The sequence below is a fragment of the Amblyomma maculatum genome, chromosome 6 (genome assembly GCF_055883805.1).
Source record: "Amblyomma maculatum isolate TAMU_Amacu chromosome 6, ASM5588380v1, whole genome shotgun sequence".
NCBI lineage: Eukaryota > Metazoa > Arthropoda > Arachnida > Ixodida > Ixodidae > Amblyomma > Amblyomma maculatum.
Genome location: NC_139349.1, coordinates 44,505,788 through 44,521,194, shown reverse-complemented (window position 1 = coordinate 44,521,194; position 15,407 = coordinate 44,505,788). Strand labels below are relative to the sequence as shown.

General features: G+C 44.9%; 1 protein-coding gene across 2 annotated transcripts in view; it reads left to right on the top strand.

The window, feature by feature from the left end:
• The window catches only part of LOC146185628 (glycine receptor subunit alphaZ1-like), a 208,774-nt gene that overhangs the window by 85,527 nt on the left and 107,840 nt on the right, over positions 1–15,407 (top strand). The gene's annotated exons all lie outside the window — the stretch shown is intronic.

Genomic DNA, 15,407 nt, shown 5'->3' with positions numbered 1-15,407 from the left:
TCTTCAAATCTCTGGCGTAGCAACGATGCAGAGTTGGCAGACGTCGGTCTGCGGATGTCAGTTGGCTTGTTGTCTCCTAACTGTATAAATTTCCAGGGAGGGAGAACTGGCGCAGGTGGCTGAAGAATAATGTGTGACGTTGCATACGCCCTCAGTGCTTGCGTGGAATGTGACAAAGTGGCCTTGAGTCTGCGAGCATCTCGGCGCTGCTGCACCAGTTCATCCATCGATGGTGTTGAGCTGCGCATTCTCCTGTAACGCTACGACCGGTGTGATTCATGGAAGGCATGTTATGGTCCTCATAGCTTCTCGATTTACGGCTTCAAGGCGACCCCATTGTGCCCTTGTAAGAGGCAATGAACAATAATTTCAGAGATATCATTACTGAGTGCGCAGTAGAAGTAGGCGGTAGGATAGTTAAAGAGGATACCGGTAAGCTGTCTAAGGAGACGAAAGATTTGATTAAGAAACGGCAGAGTATGAAAGCTTCCAATCCAACAGACCAGATCGAATTGGCCGAGATATCAAAGCTAATCAATAAGCGCAAGGTGGCCGATATAAGGAAGTATAACATGGAGAAAATTGAGCATGCTGTAAAGAACGGGGGAAGCCTTAAAGCGGTAAAGAAGAAATTGGGCATAGGCAAAAACCAGATGTATGCGATAAGGGACAAGGCGGGCAACGTCATCACTAATATGGACAAGATAGTCAAAGTAGCCGAGGAGTTCTATACAGATCTCTACAGTAGCCAAAGTAGTCAGGACCGTAGTGAGATTGGCGGTAGGGAAAAACAGTCAGACATTCCACCAGTGACGAAGGACGAGGTCAAGAAAGCACTAGAAACTATGAAAAGGGGGAAATCAGCTGGAGAGGATCAGATAACTACAGATTTGCTGAAGGACGGGGGGGATATCGTGCTAGAAAAACTGGCCACCCTGTATACGCAGTGCCTGGTGTCATCGACGGTACCGGAAGCATGGAAGAATGCAAACATTATCCTCATTCACAAGAAAGGGGACTCTAAGGACCTTAAAAATTACAGACCAATCAGCTTACTGTCTGTTACGTATAAGGTATTTACTAAGGTAATCGCCAATAGAATCAGGACAACCTTAGACTGCAATCAAGCAAAGGATCAAGCAGGGTTTCGGAAACGGTACTCTACTATCGATCATATCCATACCATCAATCAGGTGATAGAAAAATGCTCGGAATATAACCAGCCCTTATACATAGCATTCATTGATTACGAAAAAGCATTTGACTCAGTTGAAACCTCGGCGGTGATGCAGGCATTGCGAAATCAGGGGGTAGACGAGCCGTACGTGAAAGTGCTGGAAGATATATATAGTGGCTGCACAGCAACCATAGTTCTACATAAAGAAAGCAATAAAATTCCCATAAAGAAAGGTGTTAGGCAAGGAGACACAATCTCCCCAGTACTATTCACAGCTTGTTTAGAGGAAGTATTTAGAGACTTGGAATGGGAGCAGTTAGGGATAAGGGTAGATGGAGAATACCTCAGTAATCTGCGATTTGCTGATGACATTGCCTTGCTAAGCAACTCGGGGGATGAACTGCAAATAATGATTGATGACCTAGACAGAAAAAGTAGAATGGTAGGCTTGAAAATCAATATGCAGAAGACTAAGGTAATGTTCAACAGCCTCGGGAAGGAACAGCAGTTTACATTAGGTAGCGAAATACTGGAAATAGTAGGCGAATATGTCTACTTAGGACAGGTAGTAACCGCAGATCCAGACCATGAAAAGGAAATATCAAGAAGAATAAGATTGGGATGGAGCGCATTTGGCAAGCACTCGCAGATTATGACTAGCAGCTTACCGGTATCGCTCAAGAGGAAAGTGTACAACAGTTGCATCTTGCCTGTACTCACCTATGGGGCTGAAACGTGGAGGCTTAACAAGAGAGTTCTACTTAAGTTGAGGACAACCCAGAGGGCTATGGAACGAAAAATGGTAGGGGTAACATTAAGAGATAGAAAGCGTGCAGAGTGGGTCAGAGAAATAACTCAAGTTAATGACATTCTAGTGGAAATTAAGAAGAAGAAATGGACATGGGCAGGACATGTAGTGCGAAGAGAGGATAACCGATGGTCGCTGAGGGTAACAAACTGGATTCCAAGGGAAGGAAAGCGTAGCAGGGGGAGGCAGAAAGTTAGGTGGGCGGATGAGATTAAGAAGTTCGCAGGGGTCAAGTGGATGCAGCTAGCACAGAACCGGGTTAAGTGGAGAAATATGGGAGAGGCCTTCGCCCTGCAGTGGGTATAATCAGGCTGATGATGATGATGATGATGAAGATGCTGGAACTGGGCCTGATAAACAATACGGGGCTGCAGAACCGCCCTCACTAACTGGCGTGCAACAGACGAGCCAGCGCCACCCGTTTTAGGTGCAATTCTTCTTATTAAACTTATAGTTTGAAGTGCTTGCTTTTTTGCCTGAGAGAGCCAAACAGTCGCTGATCCTGATTGGTGAATTGTTAAGCCCAGAATTTTCAGGCTCGAACTTTCTTTATTGGGGTGCCTGATAGAGAGAGACGAATTGGATTTGGGGCAAGTTTACGGCGTCCCCAGCGGTTGGCGACTGACGTGTATGAAGTTTTACACACAGAAAGTTGAAGGCCAATGGAGGTTGCGTAATCAGAGGTTACGTCTAATGCTGACTGAAGGGTGGCCTCTTGGGTGAGAAGATCATGGTGAGTGCTCCATACCGTGATATCATCTGCGTACTGCAAAAACTTGATTTCAGGGATATCATGTAAGCGCCACGCCAATGGGATGAAAGTAATATTGAATAACGTCGGAGACAATACTGATCCCTGGGGCACGCCACGTAGTGAAACGAATGAACCAACAGTGTCACCGCTGAGGCGTATTGCAAATTTTTGTCCGTCCAAAAATGATGCGACAAAAGTGCTTACTCTCGGAGGGAGATGAAGCATGTCAATGGCATTCAGCATTGCAGCATGACTGATGTTGTCATATGCCTTTTCAACATCCATTGCTAATATGGTACGTACATTGCGGCTGCGGGTAGATGACAGAACTGCTGATGCCAAGACAGCCAACCCGTCCTCTGTACCTATGTATGGACGAAATCCAATTTGAGCAGGGTGATAAAAACCGTGCTGTTCAAGCCACCAAGAAAGTCGTGTGGCTAGCATTTTCTCTGCGAGCTTGCAAAGCGTTGATGTTAAGGAGATTGGTCGCAAGTTGGCGAGGTCCGTTGGAGGCTTCCCAGGTTTGGGAATAGGGATCACGACAGCGGTTTTCCTGCTCTCGGGTACGACACCATCAAGCCACACTTTGTTTATGGTGTCTAGTAGTTGAGGAAGTGCAGCAGTACTGAGGTTCTTGTAAACCTCATACTGAATTTTGTCCAGGCCGGGCGCTGTTTTCCGTTTCGCATCGTCAATTGCAGCCAGCAGCTCGCACATCGAAAAGGGGCTCGCAATTCCATCTGCGTCGGCAGCAGATGGTAATTTCCATGCGTCTGCAGGGATACCTGTCAAATTAAGGTTTACAGCTGAAAGAGGCAGTATATCGTATTTTGGGAAAAATTTTCGAGCAGCTTCTTTGGCGAAATCACCCGGCGACAGATTAGCCGCAAAGCATGCTGTTGCTGCTGCGTCAGTAGAACGACGACCATGTTCCATTGCACGAAACGTTCGCCATAGGGAGGCATTCGATGATTTATCAGAAAATTGTTCACACCATGCATGCCACTGGCGTCGCGAGAGATCGCGTTCATATCTCCGAGCCTTCGCGGTAAGATAATTCAGTCGTGTACGTGCCTGCCCCGAAGTAGGGTCTCGCGTAGCAGCCAGCTCAGCTTGACGGCGGGCTGTCCACAAGTTAAGCAGGCCGAGATCTGGTGCCGGTCGACCTACATCAATCCAGGTAGTAGTCGTAGCGCTGTTTAGTGCTCTCTGTATACGGTCAACAGGGAGTAACGGCGAATCTGAAGACATACTGTCGAGACATGAGCGAAAGCTGTCCCAGTTTATCACAGAACATTTGCGGCGTAAAGGGCGGAGACGGGAGGGATGGAGACCGATGAGGATAGGGTGGTGATCACTTCCCCAGCAGTCCGGCTCCATGTGCCATGAGGGAGTTCCTGCGCCCAACCACCACGTCAAGTCTGGAGCATAGGCAGCACTATGTATGTGACGCACAGGCCGTGTTGCTGTCCCAGGGTGATTAAGCAGAACAAACAGGGCATCAGTGAAGGCGTCCCGCAAACGCCTACCACGAGGGCTTGCAGTCGGATACCCCCAATCTGGGTGAGGGGCGTTAAAGTCGCCTCCGACTAAAATTGGACGCCCGGGGTATTGCCGACGAACACTTAATAACCAGTCAAGATTAATACGGGAAGAGGCGCCTCTAGCTGGTCGAACGTAATAAGAAACAAGAACAACGGTTCCTTTCAGAAATTTCGCAGCAACTGCTACTACCTCTTGGTATGATGTGCACCAGTTTTCGAGAGAAAGGCGTACATGAGGAATACTCGTATCAACATATATCGCCGCCTTTCCCGGGGGAGAAGCAGTCTGCACGCGACGGTCGGTCATTGAAGGAGACACGTAGCCGCTGAAGCCAGGAATAGATGGCAAGGCGTTCGTTTCCTGAAGTAACGTAGCCCACACTCGAAGCTTGTTAAATCGCAGTCGGGTCCTGAGTTCGGCCACCTTCGTGGAAATGCCTCTACAGTTCCACTGTAGTACACCAGGACGACCGGATTTCGCCATTTTTGTGTGCTAGTCCAAGCGCTGTAGTATCACAGATGTCAGGTTGGACAACTGGTTGACCATATAGCGGAGCAGCGATGTTGCAGAGTTATCATTGGGCGTTGTAGTATTTCGCTTGTGGTGCAAGTCATTCGAATAATATCATGAAACAGTTGGTTTGATTATAACAGGACACAAACATTAACCTGAGGAGCGGAACACAAGTAAAATATGTCCCAAGACCATTTAAATAACTATATAACTTCGAGCTCCTCCCTGAAGGACAATACACGACAACGCCATTTTGTGCGGTCAAAAAGTACTATTACATGCAGAGGAATTTTCACGCAATTACGGAAGGAATGCATGCAGTAACTGAACATTCCTCGGCGGGAGTCTAACGGAGCTTCTCTATCATTTACGGTCATTCCTCGCAAAACATTCTCCCCGGATGAGGGCATTTTGTTGACAAGCAACATTCTGACATTACAATGCAAAGCAGCAATGCTGGAATGAAACTTATTCGAGCAATATAAAATAACTATAGCACAGCATGCATTAGCATATTCAAAGAACGATGTCGTTTCTGTTGCGAAGGTATCAGAGATGGTCTATATTTATGACATTCTGCTCAAATTGTGCACTTCACCTTGCTAATTCATGGCGAAACTCTTGCTGATTTTCTTTCTTCACAGGGTAACATTTGAGAACGCTATTGTGTAAACTCTCCCGCTGTGATCTACTTTTAATTTATTAACTGTCCTATTTAGATTATTTTAATTAATCTGTAATGCATGTTTCCATACTTCCTTTGATGCAAAATTTTAAAGCTTCCGTTGTCTTCTCAGGTTTTGAAGTAAAGAGAGCTTTGCTTTATGTGTCAGTCGAAATGATGGTTGCTTTCAACTTTCATGAACCCGAAAATTAAAATCTGAGGGTAAATTTTGAGAAAGAAAATTTGGAGGACGCGTCGATGGCGCTAACGTTCTTGGTATTGTAAGCCCTGTGAACAAAAACTCGAGTCGATGTCTTTGGCCACTTGAAGTTCACTGATACGTTACTGTCGGGCAATGCTTAGTCGGCGGCTTGTGTGACGTCAGGAGACCATATGATCGCCTAAGTAGCGGGATCGGCCAGTCGAGTCCTTTGAGATGAAAAAAAATCCAAAATCTACCCCAACACCCTTGGAATCCAAGTCGGATATGCTAGCCATAGAAAACTCGGACCCTTTATGTGGTTTGGTTAAAGGAGGACCTTGTATCTGCGCCACAGATATACTTTAAAAAGTATGTATGTCATGATAGAGACGAAACTTAAGGGGCAACTAATTAAGATAGTATCAATGTACAAGAGGCGGGACCAGAGGTTTTGAGGGAAGTTAAGAATCAGACAGTGTAGGCTCCGATGGAATGCATTATGCTGTTTTGTTATACAATTGTTCATGTAGAGAGAGAGAGAGAGAGAGAGAGCCTTATTATCATGAGCTAAAATATGCGCAGCCACAATGAAACAAAATTCGAGAAACAAGTAACAAAGGATAATTTTCTCGTTTAGGTGCATTCATTTTTGTCCCTTTGTCTACAGTGTCCGAATATTGGCTGAGATTGTAATGACTCCGCGAAGCAAAGTGTCAAAGGTAAGGTTTGTCGCAAAAATTTTGTAATTACTGCATAATAATGCCTACATGTACAATATTAAGGCATTTAAACGAAGGTTATCTTCTGGCTCTTTCCCCATCACAGATATAAAGAGGCGCAAGACCATAAAGCCCTACACTAATTTTTTTTTTCAACGAAAGGCCTAAACAATTGTGTAAAATGATTAGCTGCATTTTGGCGTCTTTATTTCAGCGAAAATATAACTCTTTAGAATTCTAACACGTACAAGAATAAGGGGGAGGATTATTACAGCGGACATGATCGCCCTACTTAAAAGAAAATGATCAGACAGAATCCAGAAAAATGAAGGCCCGAAAGTGTGCACGGAAATATTCCGCTAAAATTCTCTTGCGCAGTTCTTGGAGACCAAGCTGAGCCTGGACGGCTTCACAGGGCTATTCCCCTGAAGGAAGCCTTTTCGCATCGACCGTTCCTGTGCAGTCAACTCTAGCAATCAAGCGGTACTATGCCTCCGGATCCCAATCTGGATATTGGGTCTGAGTATACCCGCCTGCGCCTAATTCGGCTTCCTCTTAATTTACAAAGTTTCATTGATTTCTTGCCCAGAGTCATCTAATACTGCGTACGAAGCCTTATTCCATTGATGCTAGCAAACAGTGGCCTTTGAAGCTTGAGCTCAATATCCGGAGCATGTCAGAAGCAGCATCGCTACGGAGTGATTCCATTTGTGTACATTTGGAGACGTGTTTTGTACTTTGTTCACATGTTTTACGGACTGGTTTATAATTTCATCCCAAGAAATGGTTTCGAATCCTTATTACGATGCATTATTGCTTCTGTACTGTTGTGAAGGCACGAGCTGTTCGGCAGATTTCATCTTGCTTTTTCATGCATGACAAAACACCACATGACGCTCTTTAGTGGCATTTCTACGTCTTGTCCTTGCCTGCCGCGCCGAAGCATTTCTTGAAGTATGGACCACCGACTAGCCTACAAAACAACCCTTCTAGGAAATCTTAATCTTTTCTTGCATAATTCGACTCCGAGGGGCTACCTGCAATGTGTAGATTGCGGCTGGTGGTGCGTTAGGTCCGACGTGGCACGAGCGAATTCAGTCCTGTAGCGCTTTCAAATAGAAAAAGGATATTAGGGGAGATATTAGGGCTCAGACCGAGGACAGAAATAAAAAGCCGGTGACCTTTCTTCACGGCTTCCCAGGAATGCGACGATTTACTTAAGGTCTTGCAAGATATTTATTTTGTTTGTTGGTGCGCACGCACGCGTTTGTCCGTGTGTGTGTGTGTGTGTGTGTGTGTGTGTGTGTGTGTGTGTGTGTGTGTGTGTGTGTGTGTGTGTGTGTGTGTGTGTGTGTGTGTGTGTGTGTGTGTGCGTGCGTGCGTGCGTGCGTGCGTGCGTGCGTGCGTGCGTGCGTGCGTGCGTGCGTGCGTGCGTGCGTGCGTGTGTGTGTGTGTGTGTGTGTGTGTGTGTGTGTGTGTGTGTGTGTGTGTGTGTGTGTGTGTGTGTGTGTGTGTGTGTGTGTGTGTGTGTGTGTGTGTGTGTGTGTGTGTGTGTGTGTGTGTGTGTGTGTGTGTTTTCCATCCCGTAGCCTCCATCCATGTTTTCCATCCAGTAGCTTCAGGGGATTTTGCGAAACGCTACCCTGTCCGGAGTCTTTTAACATACCGCATTCAGGTGGTTTAAACACCACGTTTGCCGAACTTTTTCACAAGTATTTTCACCTGCCACCAACAGCAACCTCCTTAAATAAAACTTCCTAAGATTGTCTAGCAGTGAAACAAGAATGCATAAAGAAGAAATCAGTAAAGCTAAGCGTCCAGGCTCAATACATCAGGCAGCCGGGGAAAGGTCCGACTCGTCAGAAGGCTCCGACCCTGCTCGCGTATGGTTTCCCGCATCTAGGCACGGAAAAAAAAACGCCATCGGAGCTGGGACCTGTGCGCATGTGCTGCACGCGTGGAACTAGTCACTGGAACTAGCGACTTTAGGGTACCGCAGCGGCTGCTTGGCTCTCGCAGAGCAAAAGCTTGTGCAGGGCCTGATGAGACCACTTTCCGAAGACATTATTCTTGTTTCAATATGACCGATGGGGAGTAGCCAAAGAATATGGCACATACTAGTGTGAATCCTACGCTAGTTTAAGGCCAACCTTATCCAGTTAAGTATTATTTAACCTAGTCTGTCGGAATCCAGCACATAGCAATAAATTGCCTTTTTGGGGGGGAGAAAAAAACCTAATTCGAAGCGATTTGTTGTCTTAAGCGGAGAAAACAGGAAAAATCTACAGGACAGAGAGAAGGACACATTACGTGTTTCTGTCCTGCCATTTCTACAGTTTTGTTCGTAACGATGACCTGCTGAATGGCTTACAGTCACACTCCATTAAGTTAAGGTTTTATGTTGTCATTCCTGTTTTTTTTTGTTTCTTTCTGATCGTGAAAGTTTAAGACGGGCTACCTAAGACAGTTCTGCCACCTCCTTTTTACCGAAACTGAAGCGTTTAAATTGCACATGAAATCATAGCAGATGTTCTTTTACAATTTAGTGGCAGTTATTTGCACCTACAAATTGCAGCGCTTACAAATTGCAACGTTTATTTTGTTTTTTCCGAGCGCGTTGTCTGCTGAAACCACTCGCTTCAGATCGCCAGATTGAGTCACGGTTTTGTTCAATTTATTTTTTTTTTTAATTCATGATATGCGAAATAATTTACTCCTTTGACTGTTTTAGGCATTTCAATATATGCAGGATCATACACAGCTTTGATTACTCGCTCATATTATAATCCCAAAATTGCACTGCGTTCTTTCAATATACCCTAAACCCAGCCCTGCTGAATCATTCCTTGTACGAATAATATTTTCGTTCTCTTAATTTTTTGTAGCACCTCGTCTAAATTATTAGAAAACACTGCCTGCTAAACCGCTTTCGATGAGCAGCGCAAGATGTTGCAACCAAATTAGTTTTCGGCAAATGTGCTTTTAAATTAAGGGTTGAGTGCAATATCGGCCTCAGAAGAAACTCAATATGAAGTACTCAAGCTCAATGGAGAATCGCAGTGACACTTAAAATGGAAAAACTACACTTCAGAAGAGTTAATTACTTCGACCCATCAGTATTTATTCCGTCTGAAAGAAATGTTTAAATGGGAATGCATTGTTCGTAGTTCAGCAGTGAAATGTGCTCCTGAATATTTTGGCACATCATCATCATCACCATCATCATCATCAGCAGCAGCCTGACTATACCCACTGCAGGGCGGAAGCCTCTCCCATATTTCTCCACTTAACCCGGTTCTGTGCTAGCTGCATCCACTTGACCCCTGCGAACTTCTTAATCTCATCCGCCCACCTAACTTTCTGCCGCCCCCTGCTACGCTTCCCTTCTCTTGGAATCCAGTTTGTTACCCTAAGCGACCATCGGTTATCCTCTCTTCGCACTACATGTCCTGCCCATGTCCATTTCTTCTTCTTAATTTCCACTAGAATGTCGGTAAATTGAGTTATTTCTCTGACCCACTCTGCACGCTTCCTATCTCTTAATGTTACCCCTACCATTTTTCGTTCCATAGCCCTCTGGGTTGTCCTCAACTTAAGTAGAACTCTCTTGGTTAGCCTCCACGTTTCAGCACCATAGGTGAGTACAGGTAAGATGCAACTGTTATATTTTCCTCTTTAGCGATACCGGTAAGCTGCTAGACATAATCTGCGAGTGCTTGCCAAATGCGCTCCATCCCAATCTTATTCTTCTTGTTATTTCCTTTTCATGGTCCGGATCTTCGGTTACTACCTGTCCTAAGTAGACATATTCGCCTACTACTTCCAGTACTTCGCTACCTAATGTAAACTGCTGTTCCTTCCCGAGGCTGTTGAACAGTACCTTAGTCTTCTGCATATTGATTTTCAAGCCTACCTTTCTACTTTTCCTGTCTAGGTCATCAATCACTATTTGTAGTTCATCACCCGAGTTGCTTAGCAAGGCAATGTCATCAGCAAATCGCAGATTACTGAGGTATTCTCCATCTACCCTTATCCCTAACTGCTCCCATTCCAAGTCTCTGAATACTTCCTCTAAGCAAGCTGTGAATAGTACTGAGGAGATTGTGTCTCCTTGCCTAACACCTTTGTTCATGAGAATTTTGTTACTTTCTTTATGCAGAACTATGGTTGCTGTGCAGCCACTTTTGGCACAATCTGCCGACAAAATAAAAAGAACTAGCCTTTCAAACAGCGCTGCCATTATTTGTAGTCAACTGAATAAAATTGCGAGAAATATAGCGCAGCGTTAGCGATTGGTAGCTTTATGTTAGGTATGTTGTTTTCGGCAAATTTTTTCATCTAAATTATAGCAAGGTTGGTTCCTCGGAAGAAACGTCGGAACAAAGGGAAGATGGGTTGAGCGTGCTATGCCGGTGTAAGGTGCTTGTAGTCGCGAAAACAATTATTGTAGCCTTCATTATCATATATGCTTTATTTTTGAAACTATAGCAGCACAGAATTTACCTGCATAGCTTTGTCTAATTAATGTACATACATGGAATGCGTATTCTATGCAAACTTAGGTAGGAAAACGGACATGTATAAAAGGAAGCCCTTCACACAGGCAATTTACAGACGGACTCGCAACCAGACCCAAACGAGTCGTTGCTAAACACGGCGAAAGATAAGTATGTCCATTGATTGAGCCTGTCGAAGCTAGGCGCACAAAGGTATCTGAGTAGCGTATTAGCGAAAGAAACTGTCGCCGTAATCTCCTAAAGCTAGCGAATAACATTAACTTAATATAATTGCAGTACTTACCAAAGTCTAAACTTTACTGGCTTATAAGATAACCGCGGTGCAGATCGGAATGCTGTCGCTGATGACCTCCCAATTTCCATGAAGGTTATTTTTCTTGTTCATGAATTTTCTTGTAGAACAGAGCAAGCTTGCGTCATACATACTGTCGAAACCTCGAAGCGACCGCTGCCGCATCTCCACCGGCGAAGGGACGAGATGAAGCGCGGAAGGGGGCGTGCGCCTTGAGGCACCCTATACGCACGGACGGACGGACGGACGGACGGACGGATGGATGGATGGATGGATGGATGGATGGATGGATGGACGGATGGACGGATGGACGGATGGACGGATGGACGGATGGACGGATGGATGGATGGATGGATGGATGGATGGATGGATGGATGGATGGATGGATGGATGGATGGATGGATGGATGGATGGATGGATGGATGGAATATAGGAGCCTTCCCTTCGAAACGGGGTGGTAGCAGTAGCTATCATGCTCATTTTTTTGTCCCCAACCGCAGCGTTTCTTTTGCCCTGGCGGTAGAAACGCGCAGCGGGACCATTCCCTCTATTTGAAGTGCGCCGCGTTCTTCATAACGCCCCTTCTATAGCTACCCTAGCTGCTCTTTCCCACAACAAGGACGCAGCGCCTACCAAAAAGCCATGACCGCCCGCGGCCGCGGCACGGCCGCCCAAGCAGCTTGAATTACGAGCTGGGCCGACGGATTCAAAGCCGTCGGTGCGACCGACTCCCTTTTCTTATAGTGCCCGCAAGGCTATTGTGGCGTTCTCGATCTGCTGCTGCCGCTAATATAATAAAAGTCTGGAGGTGGAAAGCAAGAAGGCGCGCTCCGAAACGCGGCAACACGTCTGCTGATAGAAGGCCCCGTTTGAAGCTGGGTTTTCTTCGAACGAAGGAAAACCAACGCGCCCATTGCGGCACTTGCCCTGTTAGCATATGCTTGCCGTGCAGCTGTGCTGTGCAAAGTATGTTTTGCTGGGCTAGTTCCTTTCTGCCACTTATGTCGAATCATGGCGTTCTGTAGGAAAGCATACAGATCAAGGCCAGCAAGGTTCTTGCTATTGTTGCTATGACTTCATTTCGCGCCTTCCCTGTTTTGTCCAAGGTGTGCTCCATTAAGCCATGTGATGCAGCTTCGCGCAGTATAATGGCACTGTGCCATCGGTGTCTTGGCTGTTGCAGCGGCGCATACCATCAAGCAGGATAGAAAACAAGATCGGGTTCTGGCCAATATTATTGAGGGCTTCACCGCCATGCTTCACTGTTTTTCCTTGGAGATCCCCCTCTGCAACACGCTGCACAAGCAATCCCGCTGCAAATTATCTCTGCATTCCTTCGAAATAAATTATTACACCGATTTAATCAGTCACAATACAAAGGGAGGACTTTGTAAACAGGAAGCCATTTCGGTTCTCCATAAAACTGCTATTTTCGTGTTTTGTTGCAGGCTTGCAAAAGATATTCTAAGCTGAGCTTGTTTTCCACCCGACAACAATAAATTTAGCTTCCTTTCTTGTTTCTCAGATTGGGATATGAACTCCCTTAATGGTTATTCGTCTGGATGAGAAGGGCTATTGTTTCAAACAGAAATTAGGTATCAATAATTATGCACCAGAAAGCAGCAACCTAAAAGTGCCAACATTACGCTATTTTTTTTGTATTATTCTCAGAACGCGTAAAAGAGGCAATGATATTAGGCTTTCATAATCCTTTACAATGAAAGTAAAGAAAAAAAAAAATATTTTGCACAGCAAATTAAAACAGAAATATCGTCCCTTCTAGCTTTTTAAACGTAAATGTAATTTCGCAAAGCTACCTTTTATCTTCACAGATTGAGTTAGGAATCTGATGCAGAAAATATTTGTGGTGGAAATCTTTCGTTAGCAGAATGAGTTAAAACTTCCGATTTACTAAAAACCGCTATCTTGCAATCAGTTGTAAGGTATGTGCATTTCGCGTGAATCCTTTTTAACCTCTGTGTACTTTATTAGAAACTTCATAAGCTCTATAAACTGTTAACTCACTCAAACGTCTGGTTTAGTCACCATGAACAGAGGAGAAATTTTTACGCTCTGTTTAACAGAAGCATCTCTGATGGTATTACAGTCAATATCAATTTTATAAAACTGCAAGCATAGAATGCATAACTTAAAGGTCTCTTCTTTGCAAGGCAAGCTGCAATGAAAGTATAAATAACGAAGATGGACAAATCTTTCTTTAATATTCAACAATACCTTATAATTTTCAGTGCCTCACAAGTCATCATTGTTATGTTGGCTGTTGTGCCTGGCTGGCATCTTGGTTATGCCAGCCAGGTACTTTCAGGTATTCAAAGGAACACTGGTCTTTGAAGTGGCCCTGCTGTATTTTAATTATCAATCTAATGTATGCTGCAATAAGCAGCTGTGGAGCTTTCACAGGACTGCAGTAAATACAACACAGCCCAGAAATAAGCGCCGCCTCAGCTGTTCTGGCTCCGCAGCCAAACATCCAGTTCCGTGCGAAGAAAAACGATTCATTTCTCGGAGTCTCTAAGAAAAAAAAAAGGGGGGGGGGGGGGGGCAACTTATTTTTCTTACAATTTTTGTACTTCACGGTGGCGCTTTGATAGATGGCACCACCGGTGCGCATGAATACCGCGCATGGAATGGCGCTGGCGGGCTTCTTCCAGGCTGAAAAGGCGTGTGCGCACTGTTTGAAGGTTTACCACATTCTCTCTTTTCATACTTCTCTCTCCTTTTCTTAAGAGCTTCTTTATTTCACCTCTCGCAGTTTCGCAGTATTCCCGTGCAGAACACCATTTTTTGTGATATCGATCTCAATTTCCGCCACCCAAAGGGGTTTGCTGTCGCCAGCACATCCGCTCTTCTGCCTTACGACATCGCAAGCAGCGACAGAAGAGATGCTCGCACGCGGCTGCTTTCACATCGTGAGACGCAAGAAGGCAAGAGGTACAGAGAAGAAGGCTATGAGAAGACTATGAGGAAGGTCGCTTTCCACTTTTGCAGGCGCACTCACTTTAGCTTTATTTTTGTGAAGAATCCATTACGAAGGTGTGCCTACATAGAACAATTGAAAACAAAAACTAGCAGTATGCAAACAAGGCTCAAAAGCTTCCATAATGATTTGTTGAGGCTGTTAAAGCCCTTAAGAGCCGTGTTAGAAGCTACATACTGACTGTTTCTGTCAGCTTCGAAGTAAAATAGGACGATGTGACATGCGCAAACCCTCGCTTTTATCGAAACAAGGAAATAGCTTTCGACTGCTTGTTTCGTTCAAGATAAGTTACCAGGTTTGCCAACGAGTTGAATCGCAAGGATCAGACGCAGCCTAAGGACTCCGCCGCATCCACAGTCGAAGTTCCAAAGCCGGATGTACGAACCTCATATCGCTAGATCGGGAGGCTACTAAGGGGACAAATCCGATAACGTAGTGCCCTATTAACAGCGGCAAAAACCGTCCGTCGCTCCAGGAAATATTTTCTCTTTGATGGCGCGGGAGAAGGTCTGCTAAAGGTGAGTTTACTATAAAGAAATGAAAACGCAGTGTTAGTGCAGCATTAAAAAGAAATTCGTGTTTCGCTTATTTTGCGCTAGAGGCTACGGCGTCTCTAAGCTAAAACTTGAGCACGTATCTAAGCAGCCGTAAACCACTTACATTTCCTAGAAAGTTTCCACGACTGTGGCGTGTTTAAGCTTTTCAGAGGAAGTACCGGTTTGTAAAGCTCAAGATTCCACCATGCCTTAAAGTGCCGGGTGATATCACTGTCAACAGACTCAACACATGTGACGAGTTTCCTTTCATCGTCTGCTTTTCAAGTAGATCATAGTTATCTAGAATGCAGGTGGATGCCTATTCGGAATAGGAGAATGGTTGTTTCTATTTCAGATTTCTCTGTTTATATTATTATTGATTCTCCTAGAAGCATGCGCATGCGGCCCTCATTTACAAGCAATTTTGTGCCATAAATATTAGTAGACACTTTCATATCACTCAAAGCAAGGGCTACTGGAAACAAAATAAGTCCTCAAACCAGCAATATGAATGTCATTTTCGCTCCGAACGCTTGCAGTGTAATATGGAAGAATACTGTGGGCCTGTAAAGCATGCAGTGCACGCTAAAGGTATATGGGAACAGTATTGCGCTATATAGAGAAGGGAGTCCACGTAACAATATTTTTCATCATGAAGATTGGATTATCAATGCAGGTG